At 39.5% G+C, this 17,341-nt stretch overlaps 1 long non-coding RNA gene across 1 annotated transcript in view; it reads right to left on the bottom strand.

Moving 5' to 3' along the window:
• Positions 1–8,562, bottom strand: part of LOC127055753 (uncharacterized) — a 78,595-nt gene extending 70,033 nt beyond the window's left edge. Inside the window, exons 1-2 of the long non-coding RNA XR_007775606.1 lie at positions 8,408–8,562; positions 3,849–4,009 (exon numbers count right to left, since the gene is read on the bottom strand). This is a non-coding gene — a long non-coding RNA (uncharacterized LOC127055753). The remainder of the gene's footprint in view (positions 1–3,848; positions 4,010–8,407) is intronic.
• Positions 8,563–17,341: the final 8,779 nt, after the last annotated feature.

Raw genomic sequence — 17,341 nt, 5'->3', positions numbered from 1 at the left:
CTTTTCAGTTCATTGATTTCCAAGACAGTTCTCCATCTTGTAAGTATGACCAATATTCTTTGTACTCAATGTATGAATTTATATGTGGCTGCATTAAAACCCATATTGTTCAGATTAGCCTACTTTACCAAACGATCTAGATTGGGCTATATAACTGCTGTGCTCCCATCATTATTTACCACTTCATCCACAGATTTAACCAGCAATGGTGTTACAGTTTATTTTTTCTTCCAGAACATTGATAAATATATCGAACAACACTGGGCCAAGAATAGAGCCATACAGGACCCTGGTAGAAACACTCTCCTAATATGATGATTCCTTATTTACAATTACTTTCTGTAATCAATGTTTTTGTACAGTGCTATTTTATTTAATTTCTGATCAGAATGTCATGGTATCTCTTGTGTGCGATTCAGGTACCTTACTCAAGTCCATTCTTCTCCTCCTGCAATCCCCTGCCTCAGTACCTATCTACATGCCTTCCAAATTCCACAGCAAATAGACAGGGGACTTACAGACAGCAACTGATTTGATTAACTACACAACCATGATTTGTTCCCTGAGCATTATCAGACCAATGTATGGAATGAGGCAGTCGTCAAAGAGAAAAAAAATAGCATGAGATCAAGTAATTAAAAGCTATCTTCATTAGACTTGGGTGGGCAGCAGTTTTCCTGTCCGGCAAAAACTTTTGAGAAAACTAGAATCCAATAACTTTTGAGATTTCAAACATTTTTCCAGTTCTGCATCAGGACAAAACTTAGACCTTCTGTTTTTTTGTGAAAAAAAATTGGGAGAGATACCTACCTCTGTCATTAGGACATTCACCTCAGAGGTAAGAGAGCTAAGTTCAAATCCCATGGGGGCCGTGAAAAAAGAGGGGGCTCATGTTCATGCACATACTTCCATCTTGACTTGAGAATATTTCCATGAGAGTTTCATCAAAAATCATATGAACTGGCATTTTTCAACAAAAAAACATTTCATCAAAAAATTCCCAATTGGCTCTAATCATACACTCAAGGAAACTAAACAACGCAGGCCTGTTTTCCTAATTTATTTGTGCTTGACTTTGCAACCTTAACTTCTTTTTAAAATATGTTTTAGAGTGCAAACACACACAACGTTCAAAACATTTTAAATCAACTGTTGAAAATCTGCTTGTTCCTGCCAAGACCAGGAGTTCTGGCTTGCTTTGTTGATTTATTCGTTACAAGATTTCTGTTTATTAGGTCTTCAGAGATTAATAGTTGAAGACATTTTGGTCAAATGAAGGAGGACATAGGGTCTCCAAAAGATTGTATGTTACAAAATATTTATTATTCAGATTTTTAAAAGTATCTATGTCTTATCAAGAAAACCTAGACGCTCACAACAAATTTTACTCACTCACTCACTTTCTCTCTCTCTCTCTCTCCACACACACACACACACACACACACACACACACACACACACACACACACACACACACACACACAGTGAGAGAGAGAGAGATAGTCTAAGCATAGATCCATTTCCCACCATTGTAAATACATAAAATCCCAGGGTATTCCTTGTTTCGTTCAACAAAAGACAGTTCATTATTCACATTGGTTTCTGGTAGGTCTACAAAAAAGCTCCATCTGAATTAAAACTTTACTGCAAGGTTACTGGGCAGAAGATGATCAGGTCAGCACATTACACCAATTTTATCTTTTGCATTGGCTCACAGGCAAATCTTTAGCATTTTTCTTGTTATTTACAAGGACATTAAGAAGGTCTTGCTCTTATTACCTCAGTGATTTCTTGCCATATGCAGATCTGGTCATTCTTTAGATGCTGGCAAATTAAATGCTCTAGCAATCAGCTTAAAATCTTGACAAAATAACTTTGGTTAATTAACCAGAGCAAAGTCCTCTTCTTTGTGAATTTGATTTTTCCAGGAGATCTGCAAGACTACTACCATCACTCTTAAAATAGATTTTTTTTAATCCAGCTTCAATGCCCCAGGACATGTCCAGATAAACAGGCAATCCCTTTAATATGAATATTTGACAACTTGGGGAGTGTGGGGAAGCTTATTAAAATCAGTTTCTAAAGAATCAAAAGTTAAGTTACTACACGAAAGTGACCGGATAAGAGAAGAGCTGGTTTTAAATAAATAATGTTCTCTGCCAGCCACATCAAGTATTTTTTGAAGAACTGCAAAATCTCGTTATATACAGATCTGTTAAAGGCACAGAGCTGTGGAAAGCAGGACCTTGATTCAACAAAGGTATTCATTTAAGAAATGTCTACTTTAGTTTACATTCAAAACAGGAAGGAATTTGTTGCTACCTTTTGACCTAGTCTTAGGCCCAACTGTGCCCACACAGAGCTCATTACAGGCCCAGGGGTTTGGACTGCTGATGTGGAGTTTTGGTGGAGGGTTTATTCAGATATTTAATATGTTGAAGAATGGGATGCACATTCCAATTCATCACCTCAAACTGACAGTCACCAGGCTTAATGGTTCCATGGTTTGGACCTGTGTGTATTTCACTGGTGTTGTATTTAATTATTTTAGGACTCAGTGGCCACCTGTGCTGGCTTTCCTTACTATTACAGTCCAGTGGACAGAGTTCTATGAAGTTCTTGCTGCTCTTATAAGTTTCCCTTCCTGGTCAGGACATACCCTGCTCTGCGCTGAATTTTGCTCACATAAGTAGCCCCAATGAAAATTAACCATGACAGGAAAGTTAAGCACTGGAGCCCAGTCTCCACAACCTGTACCAAGAGCTGCACTGGAACACATTATTGTCACAGGAGAATGCTTCAAAACCTGAGCTGTCACCTGTACTACTTTCCTGCCTTTCCAGGCAGTTGAGTGTCATGCCAAATCCAGAGACCCAATGGCATTGACATATGATAGATATAGAGCAATTTGGTCTGGTTCAGACAATCCCTTTTTAAAAGGAGAATTTTAGATTATATAAGAGGATTTAAAAAAAAATCCTTTATCGATCACTATATATCCAAAACATTTGTGTTTGATACATAAACTACAAGGATCACTTTCTAATTTTACCTTTTCAAGGAGACAATGTCCTCGCATTGTTTAATCTTGCCACAATATTTACTGTCCTATTTACTTACAAAGGCATTTGAAAAAGAATGCCCATTGAGCAAGAGATCAAAGTAATTTATGTGTGCTGAAGAGCAAACAGATCCTGTAGAGTAATGAAACCAAAAGCATTTATTTTCAGAATGTCAATGTGAGTGAAAGCTATGCTGTGCTACTTGTGTGCATTCAATTCTTTCTATATTAACCCTTGCTTTTTAAAGAAAGACTTTCATATTTTCAATAGGCATGCCCATTGGAAAAGTCCTAAACCTTACATAAATTAATGGTTGCAGTGTGCATGTTGAAATAAAATATTACATGACTTTTGTATCAAAAATAACATTTGCTTCTCTAATTGCTACTTAGCAGCTAATATTTGACACTCTCTAGTTCTCCTACCCATGCTATCATTCCTGTCATCATGATTAATACATACAATCATCCTGTAAGGTGATGAGGACAGTAATTTCTACTGCTGTCACTATTAGCTAAGGATGCTCAGCACCTCCCAGGATTGGGCCCATAGCATATGCCCAGTCTTTATGCAAATTTCTTCCTAATCAGTATTTATTTACATGGGGGAGGGGGAAAGAGTTCTTCCCTTTAGCAACTCCAAATCACACAGCTTGACACAAAATATTTATTTCTTTTTCTAGGAAACGCTGAAGTATAGTTATACTATATATAAACCTATGTACAAGTATAGTTATGCCATATATGTTGTAAACCCAGCTGGAAATTCCCTTAGGAAAACTCTTACCTTATGTGAAAGAGCAGAATGAACCCCCAGTTTGCAAAGTGAGAACGTTTTTCTTCTAAGGATGAATATAGATCCCTTTTTAGTTTGGTACCTTTATGCTTTCTTCCAACCTGATTTTGTCTGTGATAAATGCCACAGTTCCAGTGGAGTCACTTGAGCTGCTGTAATGAAGGAATTGAAGTTTAAAAAAAAAAACAAAAAAAAAAAAACAAGTGCACTCAACATTCCTCCCTTGACAGATTGCTTGTCAGGATACTAAAAGCCTTGAAAGCCTATAGGTGAGGTAAAGCCTCAGAACAGCCATTCTTTAGATTAAATTGGACCCTAGTTTTCTGCTAATTATTCTGTACTACCATAATTAAGTTAAAGCTCTTTCAGACTAACTAGTTCTCTAAATTACCCAGGTCTGACATATACTGTATCTTACAGATACATTCCAAGAGGTATTGTATGGCTAAAGGACATACATTAGGCCAACATTCAATTTAATTCCAAATTAAAAATACATGCATTCTATGGGAAGGTTCTGCAAAGTGAGCATGTTTTTGCTAATTTCCATACTTTCTGTAACCTAATATTCTATCCTATGGGGTGTATCTCCTCACTGAAGGCTCAGTGTATGCAAAAAGGAGGACGATGACTGAGGGAACTGATTTTGTTTAGTCTACAGAAGAAAAGAATGAGGGGGGGATTTGATAGCTGCTTTCAACTACCTGAAAGGAGGTTCCAAAGAGGATGGATCTAGACTGTTCTCAGTGGTACCAGATGACAGAACAAGGAGTAATGATCTCAAGTTGCAGTGGTGGGGGGTCTAGGTTGGATATTAGGAAAAACTTTTTTGCTAGGAAGGTGGTGGAGCCCTGGAATGGGGTTACCTAGGGAGGTGGTGGAATCTCCTTCCTTAGAGATTTTTAAGGTCAGGCTTGACAAAGCCCTGGCTGGGATGATTTAGTTGGGGATTGGTCCTGCTTTGAGCAGGGGGTTGGACTAGATGACCTCCTGAGGTCCCTTCCAACCCTGATATTCTATGATTCTGCAGAAACAGTGGGGTGGGAAGGCAGGCTGCATTCACCAGAAGATACCAAAGAATGGCAGTGGGTGGAAGCAGGCTTCTCCTAATACCACTTCCAAAAGGTCAGCACGGAGTTGTTGACCCCTTGGCTGTCCCTTTAAGACTGAGGAAGGGATGGAAAAAGGCAGCAGGCCAAACACACACTAAACCATGAACATAGTACCTGGCACAAGAAGCAGGAAAGGACAGATATGTGAGGAGGAGGGAGCTTAGCCATGCTTGGCCAAACTTATTTGAAAAAAGTGTCAAATTTGATATACAGCTCTACTCCTATATAACACGACCCAATATAACACGAATTCGGATATAACATGGTAAAACGGCGCTCGGGGGTTGAGGGGTGAGGCTGCACACTCCGGCAGATCAAAGCAAGTTCGATATAACGCGGTAAGATTTTTTGACTTCCAAGGACAGCGTTATATGGGGGTAGAGGTGTATGTATATATCTTACGGGAGTTTTGGGTTCATAACTAAACTATGCCAAACTCGGTCCTAACAGATGCTTTCAGGAAGACAGCAGGGCTAGATTCCACTCCTTTATCTGCTATAGACATCCTACTTCCCCAACAATCCCTCAGTTTACAACACTCTAAATAAAGGTTACATTTCTTGAAAGCAACAGTCACAGCAGCTCTGTGAACCCATACCAAAATACCTCACAGCACACAGTGCAGTTTCTGAAGCCTACTTTATAAAATTCCACAGGCTCTTAAAAGCACCCTCATGGCGCCTTTGAAATGCCAATATTTAATAATACCTATTAAGCCTGTCAGTTACTCAAGTGCTCATTTCTCTTAAAAAAAATCAATATTTAAATGTATTGCACAGACAATAAGTTATGGCTCCCTCGCCTTTCCTTAATGCTATGAAGAGATCTAAACAAACTGTTCCCATTAAACTGTGCACATCCATTAATAAGACACCATACAAAAGTTGGCAAACCAACTTAATAGAGATATGTTTGGACTTGGCATAAGCTTACATAGTTCATGTACTTGTTTGGGATAGGAGGAGAATTTAGCTTTTAGGTTGGTTCCACCCACCCCCACAATCATTTCTTTGTCCATTAAGATATTTTGGGCAGAATTTTCAAAGGTGCCTAAAGGAGTTAGGTGCCCAGCTGCTGCTGAATTTGAGTGAGATGTGTGTGTCTCACTCCCTGAGCCTTCTTTGAAAAAAGCAAGCCTAAATTAAGGAAACAAAAATATTTTGTAGGCTGACACTACAAGTCAACATTCTCTCTTATCCTTACTTCCTCCATTCTATTTACAGCAGTTCTGAAAAGATAATATTTTCAAAAGTGCCAAAGTGACTTGAGTTCTAGTTACAAAAGCACCTACATAACTTAGGAGGCCAATACAACTTAGCCATCTTTGAAAAGGGAACCAAAGGTCTTTTGAAAATGTTACTCTATGGTGCATTTTCAAAGGTGACTTAGGGACTTATAAGCCTAACTCTTTGAAATTCGATAGCACTCAAGTCCCTAAGTATCTAAGTCACTTCTGAAAATGGGACTTAGAGCAGGGGTTCTCAAACTTCATTGCACCGTGATCACCTTCTGACAACAAAAAAAATCACTACACAACTCCAGGAGGGGGGGACTGAAGCCTGAGCCTGCCCAAGCCCCACTGCCCTGGGGCAAAGCTGAAGCTCAAGGTCTTCAGCCCCAGGAAGGGACCCTGTGACCTGGGCGGAAAATCCTCAGGATTTGGCTTCAGCTCCAGGCCCCAGCAGTCTAATGCCAGCCCTGATGACCCCATTAAAATGGGGTTGCGACTCACATTGGGGTCCCAACCTACAGTTTGAGAACTGCTGACTTAGAGGCTTTTGAAAGTTCTCTCCAAACCCTTAATTTCTCATTTTAATTTTCCTAAAAGAAATGATACTATTATACATTAAACAAAAGATGTCCACAAAGCAATTATGAGAAACACTTCAGATACATTTTCTAAACCTCATATGGATCCTTCTGATGCTGTTAATAAACTTCTTTTAAAAATCCTTACAAATATTCATTCTTTAAGAACTTCCCAGCCCTGAATCACATGTGCACTGCAGAGGGCAGCTGAATCTTGGAGGAGGCTCTCAGGGTAAGGGGAGTTTTGTGGGAGAAGAAAGATACTAAATACTAAGTTACACAAACACACACACCAGGCTGGCTTCTACTCCCCTTCCCCCAATCATTTGGAATAGGAGGGCAATCTGAAGCTCCTGAACCACTGCCCTTCCAACATCAGTAGTAGCATTAAACTCAGAGGGGGAGCAAAAAGGCATGAAAAGGAAGGGTGGGCAGTGCATGTCCAGGAGAAGGCAAAGAGGAAGAGTCAAGCAAGCATCTATCCTATCCCTAATGATGTTTCTCAGTGGGGCAATTCATTTAGCATCATAAGTTAATCATAAGTTAATGATGCTGGAAGCAGCAGAAATTCCTCTTCATAGAATCTCAATACTACAGCAGCCATCTAGTCATGGGGGGAAGCTGGGTGTCCCATGTAGCAATGCCACAGACCCATTGATGCAAATTCCTGCAGTATGCAGATCCTTGGCCTTCAGATCCCCTGCCTAGATCTGCTCCAGCACCAGTCTTGCTCTCAACATAGCAAGACAGCAGTGACTCCAGCTTCAAATCTGCCTTCTCATTCCACCCCTTTTAAGGCTCAAAGGGGAGAATTGGGTTCAATATGGTTACACTGTCCTGTTGTGACTAGGTAGTATGGCAGTGGTCATGACACAGGCAAACTTTCCGCTGATTACAACAGAAGTTTTTTCTGAGTGAAACTAAATAAGGACCCCAAGAGTTGGTTCTATAAATAGCAATCACCATTAAATGGTCATTATTTATCCAAACTTGTCATGCACTGGTATCTGAGATGCTACAGTTATTCATACAAAGAATGATATAATATTGCAGTCATGGAAAGAAAGAGGTTTTAATCCACATTTTAGATGTGCAAATTTTAATAAAGAAAAGCAGACTAGACATACAAACAGGCTTCCACACAGTTTGACTCCCAGTTTTGTCTGTCTGTCTGTCTGTCTTTTTTTAATAAAACCAGGGACCACACCCTGTTTGGAATTCTGTACAGCACAGACACATTCAGTGGCTGAAAAATACACTGTCGGTAAACATATCATTACACTTACAATGCAATCACAACGTAAGTATCAGTTTTCAACAATAATTTACGTATACTAGTGTACTGTTCAGAGCAACCATTTCCTTAAAATGCCTACTTTTTTAAACGAAGTTGCTAATTAATCAAAGCAGTAACACTGAGATTTAGTTATTTACATTCTAGTGCTCTCAGACCAAATAGAATAGCATCACTAATATTCTGTTTGTTTAAAGTACATATAACACCTGATACTTTGTTGCCGCTGATCCTTATCTAAAGAAACTTTCATTTTTGTAATTAAATTTTAAAGCAAGAAACTTTAAAAAACCACCACCATTATTTAGAAATTAAAAAAACAAAATCAAACCAACCTGGTATCTCAGAAATCTCCCTTTTACTCATTCTTGAAGTGACAATGTTTGTAAAGGTCCACACACTCTGGGACAGACAGCCTAGAAACTAGCATACAGAGCAACAAAATACTTCTCATCCATACTCATACAGCAACCCACAGCCATGAGGTAATGCTTAAAGTGTATCGACGAGTCTCTAAAGCTTTTTGTCTTCCACTGGATATATAGTGCAATTGATTTTCTCCTTTGCAGATCAGGCATCTGTTTATAAATAATAGGCATGAACTACTGGGAGAGTGAAAGAACATATTTCTGCCGAGTCCTAGGCTTTGAGCAACTGCTCTCTAGTGTCAGTAACCCATAGGAAAAACAAGCCCAAGGACTTGAAGTGAATCAGATTGTTGTGTTGCTGTTTTTCTAACATCTTATAATTGTTGGAGCTGATCTTTCCATGACTGGTAGGCACACACTATTTTTGTGGAATTTGGGGTCTCAGAAGATTGAGTTCAGTTCTCCACTCTATTACTCATTACCTGTGAGTACGTGGGCAAGTAACCAAGGTACAAAGATTAACTGTACCTCCTTTGCCCCATCCTTCACCTGTCTTGTCTAGTTACACCGTAGGATGTTCAGGGCAGGGATTGTCTCTTACCACATATGTGTTTGTATCCAGTGCCTCACGCTATGGAGCCTCTAGGCTCTACTGTACTACAGAGCAGTTATTCTGATATTGTTGATGTTGATAACACTGCAATACAAACAAGTGCAAGTCTAAAATTCCACCCAGGTATAAAGTGAACGCCATGCTCAATTACTCCCAGGCTGAATTCTATCCATGATGCGCACGTGTCAAGCCTGGAGAGCAATAAGCCCATCTCTGAAAGGAAACCCCATTTTTAACAGGACAGTGAGGTTAAGTTTTCATAACTCTTGTTAAAAAAATCTTAGCAGGGTATCTTGTAAGGATATATAATAAAACTTGAAACAATATAAAGCACAGAGATATTTAGTAGTTAATGTAAATATATGTTTATCATAGTTTGAGATGGCTCTATCCATGCTCACTCTACATGATTACAGGCAGACGCCCCAAAGGGAAGACAGCCTTGGTGCAGAGGAGTCAGATAATTGCATTTCCCCCATCCTCTACATTACAAGGAAGACAGAGCCAGTGTTAAATAGTTTGAGGATAACTAAGAGCAGGAAACATAGGTACCAGTGAAACACCCCTCAGGTCAGGATGTGGCACTGCAGGGACTCTTGCTCTCTAGTACCCCCTTGTGTCCTGGTTCCATAATGGTTTGCAGCTTTGATGGCCTAGCCCTCCAGCCAGGTCAGCTCTCAGTTAAGACCCAGAAAACAAATTAAGTCTCAACTCAAAATAGCCACCGGGGCATGGAAGTCCATAATCAGAGCACCTCTCCTTCATAGAAGCCCAAGGCTAGTGTTGTCAAGATTAAGCAGGGCCCACTTTGGGTGGTTTGCCAGCCCCCATGTGCCACATTCAGACAAATCCAAAATCTCAAAATGGAACTTGGCCAAAATAACTACATTTTGCTTCATTTCAGGTTGAAACCAATGAGTTCTATCAAAAATGAACTCTGGATAAGTACTTCTTGTGCATCAGCCATCAGCGTGTCTACGCATCAGTCAGTCTGCTCAGAACTCTGGGAACCAGGGCTAGGTTTGGTGTTTATTACCTAGATATAAGGTTCACCAAAAATGTTTTCACAGCTCTAATTAGATGCACTGCCTGCAAATAAATAAATAAGGGATAAGGCATCACTGGGGATGAAAGGTCAAAGGACTGGGTGTTAGGAGATCTGACTTCCATTCCCATTTTGCATGCCATGTTTGACTTTTAGCATGCCATTTCTCACTAGATGCTTTGGCATGCTCATATGTAAAAATGGGGACAATGATCTTACACTTTGGGAAAGCACCTTGAGGTGTAGGTGTGACAAGTGTTAAATATGTCAGTAGCAATAGAGTGACACTACCCCTTCTAACCACAGGTTCATGACTGGGGCTGGAATATGTCTTGAACTAACAGCTGTTGTAAAGATTCCAATTTTCCATATACCAAAGGGGTAGAGTATGATGATATGGCCCCACAAGGCATGTAATTAGTCTCTGTTAGTAAGTGAAAGAATTCAAAATATTGCACAGCATACAGGACATCCTGGATCAAGAAGGTAGTGGGGAATTTAGTAAGCACAAAATATGCAGTTATTTTAATAAAGCCTTTCAAATACCTGCTTTCAGTGTCTGCCATAACAAGTGTCCAAATGCATCTGAGAGTTCAAAATGCTCAGCATTCCAGTCACTAAGTAATTGGCTTGACTTACCAGTGGTTTAGCTATGGAACACCATGTACTATGGCAAGAAGTAAACACTCACCAAGGTGCAACATTCCACATCCACAGATAAATTTCAACAGCAAAAGAATTCAGTGTCAGCAATTCTGGGCTTGGGTTTTGTTTTGTAACTTTCTCAGTGGTGCATGAAAACTGAACATTAGAGAAGGGAAGATACTTAAGGTTAAACCTGCCTTTGCTTTTATAGGTGCAGCTCCAATTGAATGAAAGGGTAGAAGAGGGCTGTTTGGGAGGGGCATTGTGTTAAAATACACACACATTTTGTTTTGGGGCATTTAAAAAAAAGCAAAGGAAAGAAAGGGATAGATTCACCAAATAGTTTGAGGAGATGGTGGCAAATAGTCATGGGGGGAGGGGAGACGACAGAGAGAGAGAGAGAGAGAGAGAGAGAGAGAGAGACAGACAGACAGACACTGATGGGCTATTTATGACTCAGTAGCCTGGTGTTTAAGGGCCCTCACCTGGGAGGTGGGAGACCCAAGTCCTTGCTCAAATGACTATTTAATTACTTATGGAAAGTAGAACATCTTCAATGGAAGAGATAGACACCCCTATACCAGACTAGCCCACAGCCCCCTGGGTACAGCTCCCACTTTCCCGCAACCTTAATGCTTGTGAGGTGATCAGACACTATGGTGATAGGTGTCACAGAAAAGCCAAGTAACAAATGAAATAATAAGAGCAAAGGGGAGCACATCAAGCATAGTGGTTGCAGGGAGAAGGTGGTAACATCGCTCTCTTCCTCCACCCCATGTCCTGTGCTGGAGTGTTACACTAGGCAGTGTTTCATTAGCAATAAGCAATGCAATTAGTGGGCACCATTGTAGGAGAGACCTTTCCTGCCCTGTGTTGCATGCTCAGGCTCTAGAATTCGAGCACCAACAGCCTCACCCCAGCTTGCTTTCCTGAGCCTCTGATGTCATAGCAAACTAGGGCTCTCCTAAAAAATGTCACCCTCTTTCTCCATTTCCACTCATCAGGGAGTGAATCACCCCTGACTTCTGCTTCCCACCCCTGCATCTGGAACTAACATTCGGCTGAAATTAGCTCAGCAGCTGCTTAAGTACCATTCTAAAGAGCTTATTTAAAATAATAACTTTCAACACCTAATTAAAGAGTCTAGTTAACAGTTAAAACTGGATGAATCCAGTAAATTAAGTTCTAAATTTTCCTCCATTTAAAAAAATGAAAAACAAAAAACTTGAAACAGATCAGCTGTGCTGATCACCTTTTGTATATCATGAATCCCTAGGCAGAACAAACTCAGATTTGACAAATAAATTCTACTTCAGCCACAGACCTCACATAGTAGATGTCAGGGTGATATGTTGTGTGCAGACTTTAGAATGAAAGAGGCAGAAGAAGTGGGGAATCCATATTTTATGGACTGCAGTAGGAGTTAGGGTTGTCAAACCATTAAAAAAAAGTTAGTGATTAATCATGTGATTAAACAGAATACCATTTATTTAAATATTTTGGATGTTTTCTACATTTTCAAATATATTGATTTCAATTACAACACAGCATACAAAGTGTACAGTGCTCACTTCATGTTTACTTTTATTACAAATGTTTCTACTGTAAAAAACAAAAGAAATAGTATTTTTCAATTCACCTTATACAATCTCTATCATGAAAGTTAAACTTGCAAATGTAGAATTATGTACAAAAATTACTGCATTCAAAAATAAAACAATGTAAAACTTAAGAGCCTACAAGTCCATTCAGTCCACTTTAGAGCAATTGTTCAACCAATCGCTCAAACAAGTTTGTTTACTTTTGAAGGAGATAATGCTGCCTGCTTCTTGTTCACGTGACCTGAAAGTGAGAACAAGCATTCACATGGCACTGTTGCAGCCAGCGTCACAAGATATTTACATGCCAGATGTGCTAAAGATTCATATGTCCCTTCATGTTTCAACCATCATTCCAGGGGACATGCGTCCAGGCTGATGACAGGTTCTGCTTGATAACAATTCAAAGCACAGTGCAGACCAACACATATGTTAATTTTCGTCATCTGAGTCAGATGCCACCAGCAGAAGGTTGATTTTCTTTTTTGGTGGTTCAGATTCTGTAGTTTCTGCATTGCAGTGTTGCTGTTTTAAGACTTCTGAAAGCATACGCCACACCTCATCCCTCTCAGATTTTGGAAGGCAGTTCAGATTCTTAAACCTTGGGCTGAGTGCTGTAGTTATCTTTAGAAATTTCACATTTGACATAACGCAAAGAAAGTACCAATCTGCAGTGAAAATGTTCTTAAAATGAACGACATGAGTCATCATCTGAGACTGCTATAACATGAAATATATGGCAGAATGCAGGTAAAACAGAGCAGGAGACATGCAATTCTCTCCCAAGGAGTTCAGTCACAAATTTAATTAAACACACTTTTTTAAACGAGCGTCATCAGCATAGAAGCATGTCCTTTGGAATGGTGGCCAAAGCATGAAGGGGCTTACGAATTTTAGCACATCTGGCATGTAAATACCTTGCACTGCTGGCTATAAAAGTGCCATGCAAATGCTTGTTCTCACTTTCTGGTGACATTGTAAATAAGAAGTGGGCAGCATTGTCTCCTGAAAATGTAAACAAGCTTGTGTGTCTTAGCTGGACAAGGAGGAGGACTAAGTGGACTTGTAGGCTCTGAAGGTTTACGTTGTTTTGTTTTTGAGTGCAGTTACAAAAAAAAAATCTACATTTATAAGTTGCATTTTCATGATAAAGAGATTAAACTACAGCACTTGCAGGAGGTGAATTGAAAAACACTAATCCTATCATTTTTACAGTGCAAATATTTGTAATATAAAGTGAGCAGAGTACATTTTGTATTCTGTGTTGTGATTAAAATCAGTATACTTGAAAATTCAGAAAAACATGCAAAAGTATTTAACACATTTCAATTGGTGTTATATTGTTTAACAGTGCAATTAAAACTATGATTAATCACAATTTTTTTTAAAATCACGCTTAATTTTTTTGAGTTAATCGCGAGTTAACTGCGATTAATTGACAGCCCTTGTAGGAATTCATTTGCAACCTTAACTTTGGAGCTGCCACCACTGGTCAAATATAGCCCTAGTAAGACCTCATTTCCTCCAAACAGTGAACGGTAAAATATTGTGTGAATAATAAGCAGTGGCAATTTCACTTCTTCACTCATGTATCTTCATGGAGAGCTTTTCCTTATTTTAAAATAGCTCAAATAATATTTTAAAACTGTACATGTGTAGTAGTGTAACATCTTCTACCTGTATTTTCCTGTAGAGTAGCACAGGCCTGATATTGGAAGGAGCTGACTTCCTACCACTCCCTCTATAGTCTGAGAATGAGTAAGGCCTTGTCTACACTGCCACTTTACAGCACTGCAACTTCATTGCTCAGGGGTGTGAAAAAACATCCCCTGAGCGCAGCAAGTTTCAGCGCTGAAAAGTGGCAGTGTAGACAGTGCACCAGTGTTCGGAAAGTTCTCTCCCAGCGCTGGTGCTACAACTACGTAGCCATGTTCAAGCACTGCCGTGGCAGCGCTTTAAGGTTGCTAGTGAAGACGTACCTCAAATCTCTGAATCTATCAATATCAGGCCCAAAATGTCTTGTGAATGATGTCTTATTTACAGTGCATTTCATTCTGATTTATTGTCTCATCTAGCAACAGCTTGCACAATCCATCAAATTCCCTCCCTAAGCCTGAAATAGTCTCCTACCCAACCGCTACTCCTAAACCCCATTTAGTCCCAAACTTCAGGGTGTAATATAATTCACAATATGAAATGTGTCAGATATATTTTAAGAATCAATCCTTTTTGAATGACGGAGAACAAACTCTTCCAATAGGCGCTCTGTAGCTTCAGGAGGCCCAATCAACTTCCTGGGAGCTAGGTGCATGTATTAGCTTCTCCTTACAGATACCATATCCACTGGCAAGTCAAGGCAAGGAGTGAGTTCTGAAGCCAACAACCCCTCACTAAGAACGCTATGCTGCCAATCTCCCTCCCTATTTAAATTGGGGAACTATCACCTTTGGTGATTTCAATAATCACAGCTGCCACAGTATCACTCTAGGGCATAAATGATCTCTCTCAACCCCAGCACACAAACCATTTAGGGCTTTATAGGTTAAAACCAACACCTTAATCTCTATAGCTGGTTTCCAATCTATGCTATTTTTTCATGAAAAAAAGGGAGACGCAGTCCCAATTTGCATGAAGAAATTGTCTTCAGTAATTAATTTGAGTACGGCTAAATGCAGAACTGACATATCAGAACACAAAGGATACATTGTTGTCCATGAGATTCTGAAAGTGTCGTTTATCAGACCATATGTACTTGCTAGTACGGGGTTAAATGCTGAAGAAGTAAAAATTCATTTAGAAGCCCACTAGATTTTATTTAATCAAAGGTTGTGTTATTCATTCAAAGTACAACAACATTAAAGCATTCATGTCACTCCCATTAATTTCTACAGAAGAGGCAAAGAAGCATCAGGCCATCTGTTATTAAGCAGACAGGGACATAGCAGAACACAGCTCTGTTTTTCAATGGTGGGGAAAGGCAAGTCAAGCTAGCCCAGGGACACTTAAGGAGAATCCATTTCCTGACTGGGACACCTATCCCCCCTACACATCTGCTTTAAAAAAAAACGAAAAAAAAAAAAGAATAGTTTGTGTTACCAAGCATAATTCTTTGATCTTCAAACACCCAAAACAGGTAATTACTTTTTTGGGTATTTCCTGGTGGAAAACTAATCTGCTAGCCACTGGATGTCACTCTTGCTCCACAGAAATGCAACTGGAAGAGTCCTTTTCATCGTATGAGTCAGGCAGATCCTAAAGGATAATTTCCTGCTTGGATAGGAGGTAGCATATAATGCCCATGATCAATGTGAGCAAATCCACTGGTGTTGGGCAATAGGAGCTGTACTAGCCCTTGCTATGTGTAACTTGTGTACAGACAGACAAGCATCTTCAAATGATTCAATGGGGCAGATTCCTCAAAACAGCACAGCTCCATCACAATAAGTGGTTATATCTTCAGAAGTGCTAGGCAGTGTGATTTGAGCTCTTTTGAAAATCTGATCAGTGTCAAAACGGGAGCTGCTGGATGCTGAGTGTTTTTGAACATCAAGCCTATACTTGGGTGCCTAAATAAGAGCTGAAGTCTTTGGAAAATCTGGTTCCAGTTGTGGGTTCTGAGCACTTGAAAAATCTTGTCCATGGTCTTTTGAAATTGTTCCTGTTTGAACAGATCACCTTGCAAATCCTCCTGCGAAATAACTCTCTGATTCCAGACTCATGGCATGTACACACTGAAAGAGGAGAGGCTGAGATATGAAATGGTGTGTAGGGTTTCTCTAAACTAGAGGTTAAAAACCTGTGACTCTTCCCAGAGCAATAATGCAGTTTCAGCAGCAGAGGTCCTAGATAAGGAATCACCAACTCATGGTTAGAAACAAGAAACCTTATTTAAGTGAGTGATCAAACTGCTTCAGGCTTTTCTGGGGCTGTGGATCCAGCTAATAATATGGTATTAGCCATTCTCAAGCGTTAGGGATTTTTAGAACCCCCAGAAAGGATAACAAAAACAGTAGCCACTTTCCTCTGAATGGTATAAAAAATAAACAGATCCGGCTGGGTATTGTGATATTTGTAGGTTAGGGAACATGGTGAATGATACATCACAAAAGTTTTATATATTTACACAAGAAAAGCAGTCCAATTAATGCACTTATTTTAAAATAACTTTCTTTGTGGGTCCTTTGAGATGATCCGATGAAGAGGACAATGTAAGAGCTAAGTATTATTTTTGACTCTTGCTGTGATTTCCAACATTAAAAGTATAGGAGTACATTTGGACTCATGCAAAAAAACCAAACTAAACCAAAAAACAAACAAAAAAACCCCACACCACAGAAATTCCACAGATGTGTGATAACTGCCTTACACGGATTTTCTTCAGATTCAAGTGAGTGAGGTTGATGCACGTATTGGCAAAAATTCCCAGCAGTTTCCTATATTCCTCTTTGACAACAGTGTCAGCTCTGATAGCAAAGAGAAGCAACATTTCACAAATGGGCTACAAAAATTCAAAGTGTGGTCATTTTCAAAGAGACAGGACTTACTGTGTGTGTGCTTCCTGGCCCTGATTACTTGAGTGACCTGGCAAAGTCTTCATGGAATATATTTTCAACCCTGCCAAAAATCCTGTTTGTGCATCAGTGAAGTGGCTTTGATAATGTGAAAGAGGCATGGGGAGCATTACATGACTGTGTGTATATCCTGAATGTTCTGAAGAGCAGAAAATTGAGAGGATAATTGTGTCAGAGGTTTACCTGGTTTTTGTAGAATTTATAATCAATAACAGTGTGGATGTGTATTTTTGCAGTGTTTCTAAATTACTGACTGTGCACTGGATCACTAGGACATAAACATAAGTTAGACCATTCTGTGGTAAATTTTAGGGGTAAAGTTTTCTCTGTTGAAGATGATGTCAAAACCAGAATTTCAGCCCAAATATTTTATCAGAAGACAAAACAAGTGTACAAGATTCAGTTAGGGATGAGAGGCTAGCCAGACTG

This window comes from Gopherus flavomarginatus, chromosome 1 (assembly GCF_025201925.1).
Source record: "Gopherus flavomarginatus isolate rGopFla2 chromosome 1, rGopFla2.mat.asm, whole genome shotgun sequence".
Lineage (NCBI taxonomy): Eukaryota > Metazoa > Chordata > Testudines > Testudinidae > Gopherus > Gopherus flavomarginatus.
This window is presented reverse-complemented; position numbering and strand designations above follow the sequence as displayed.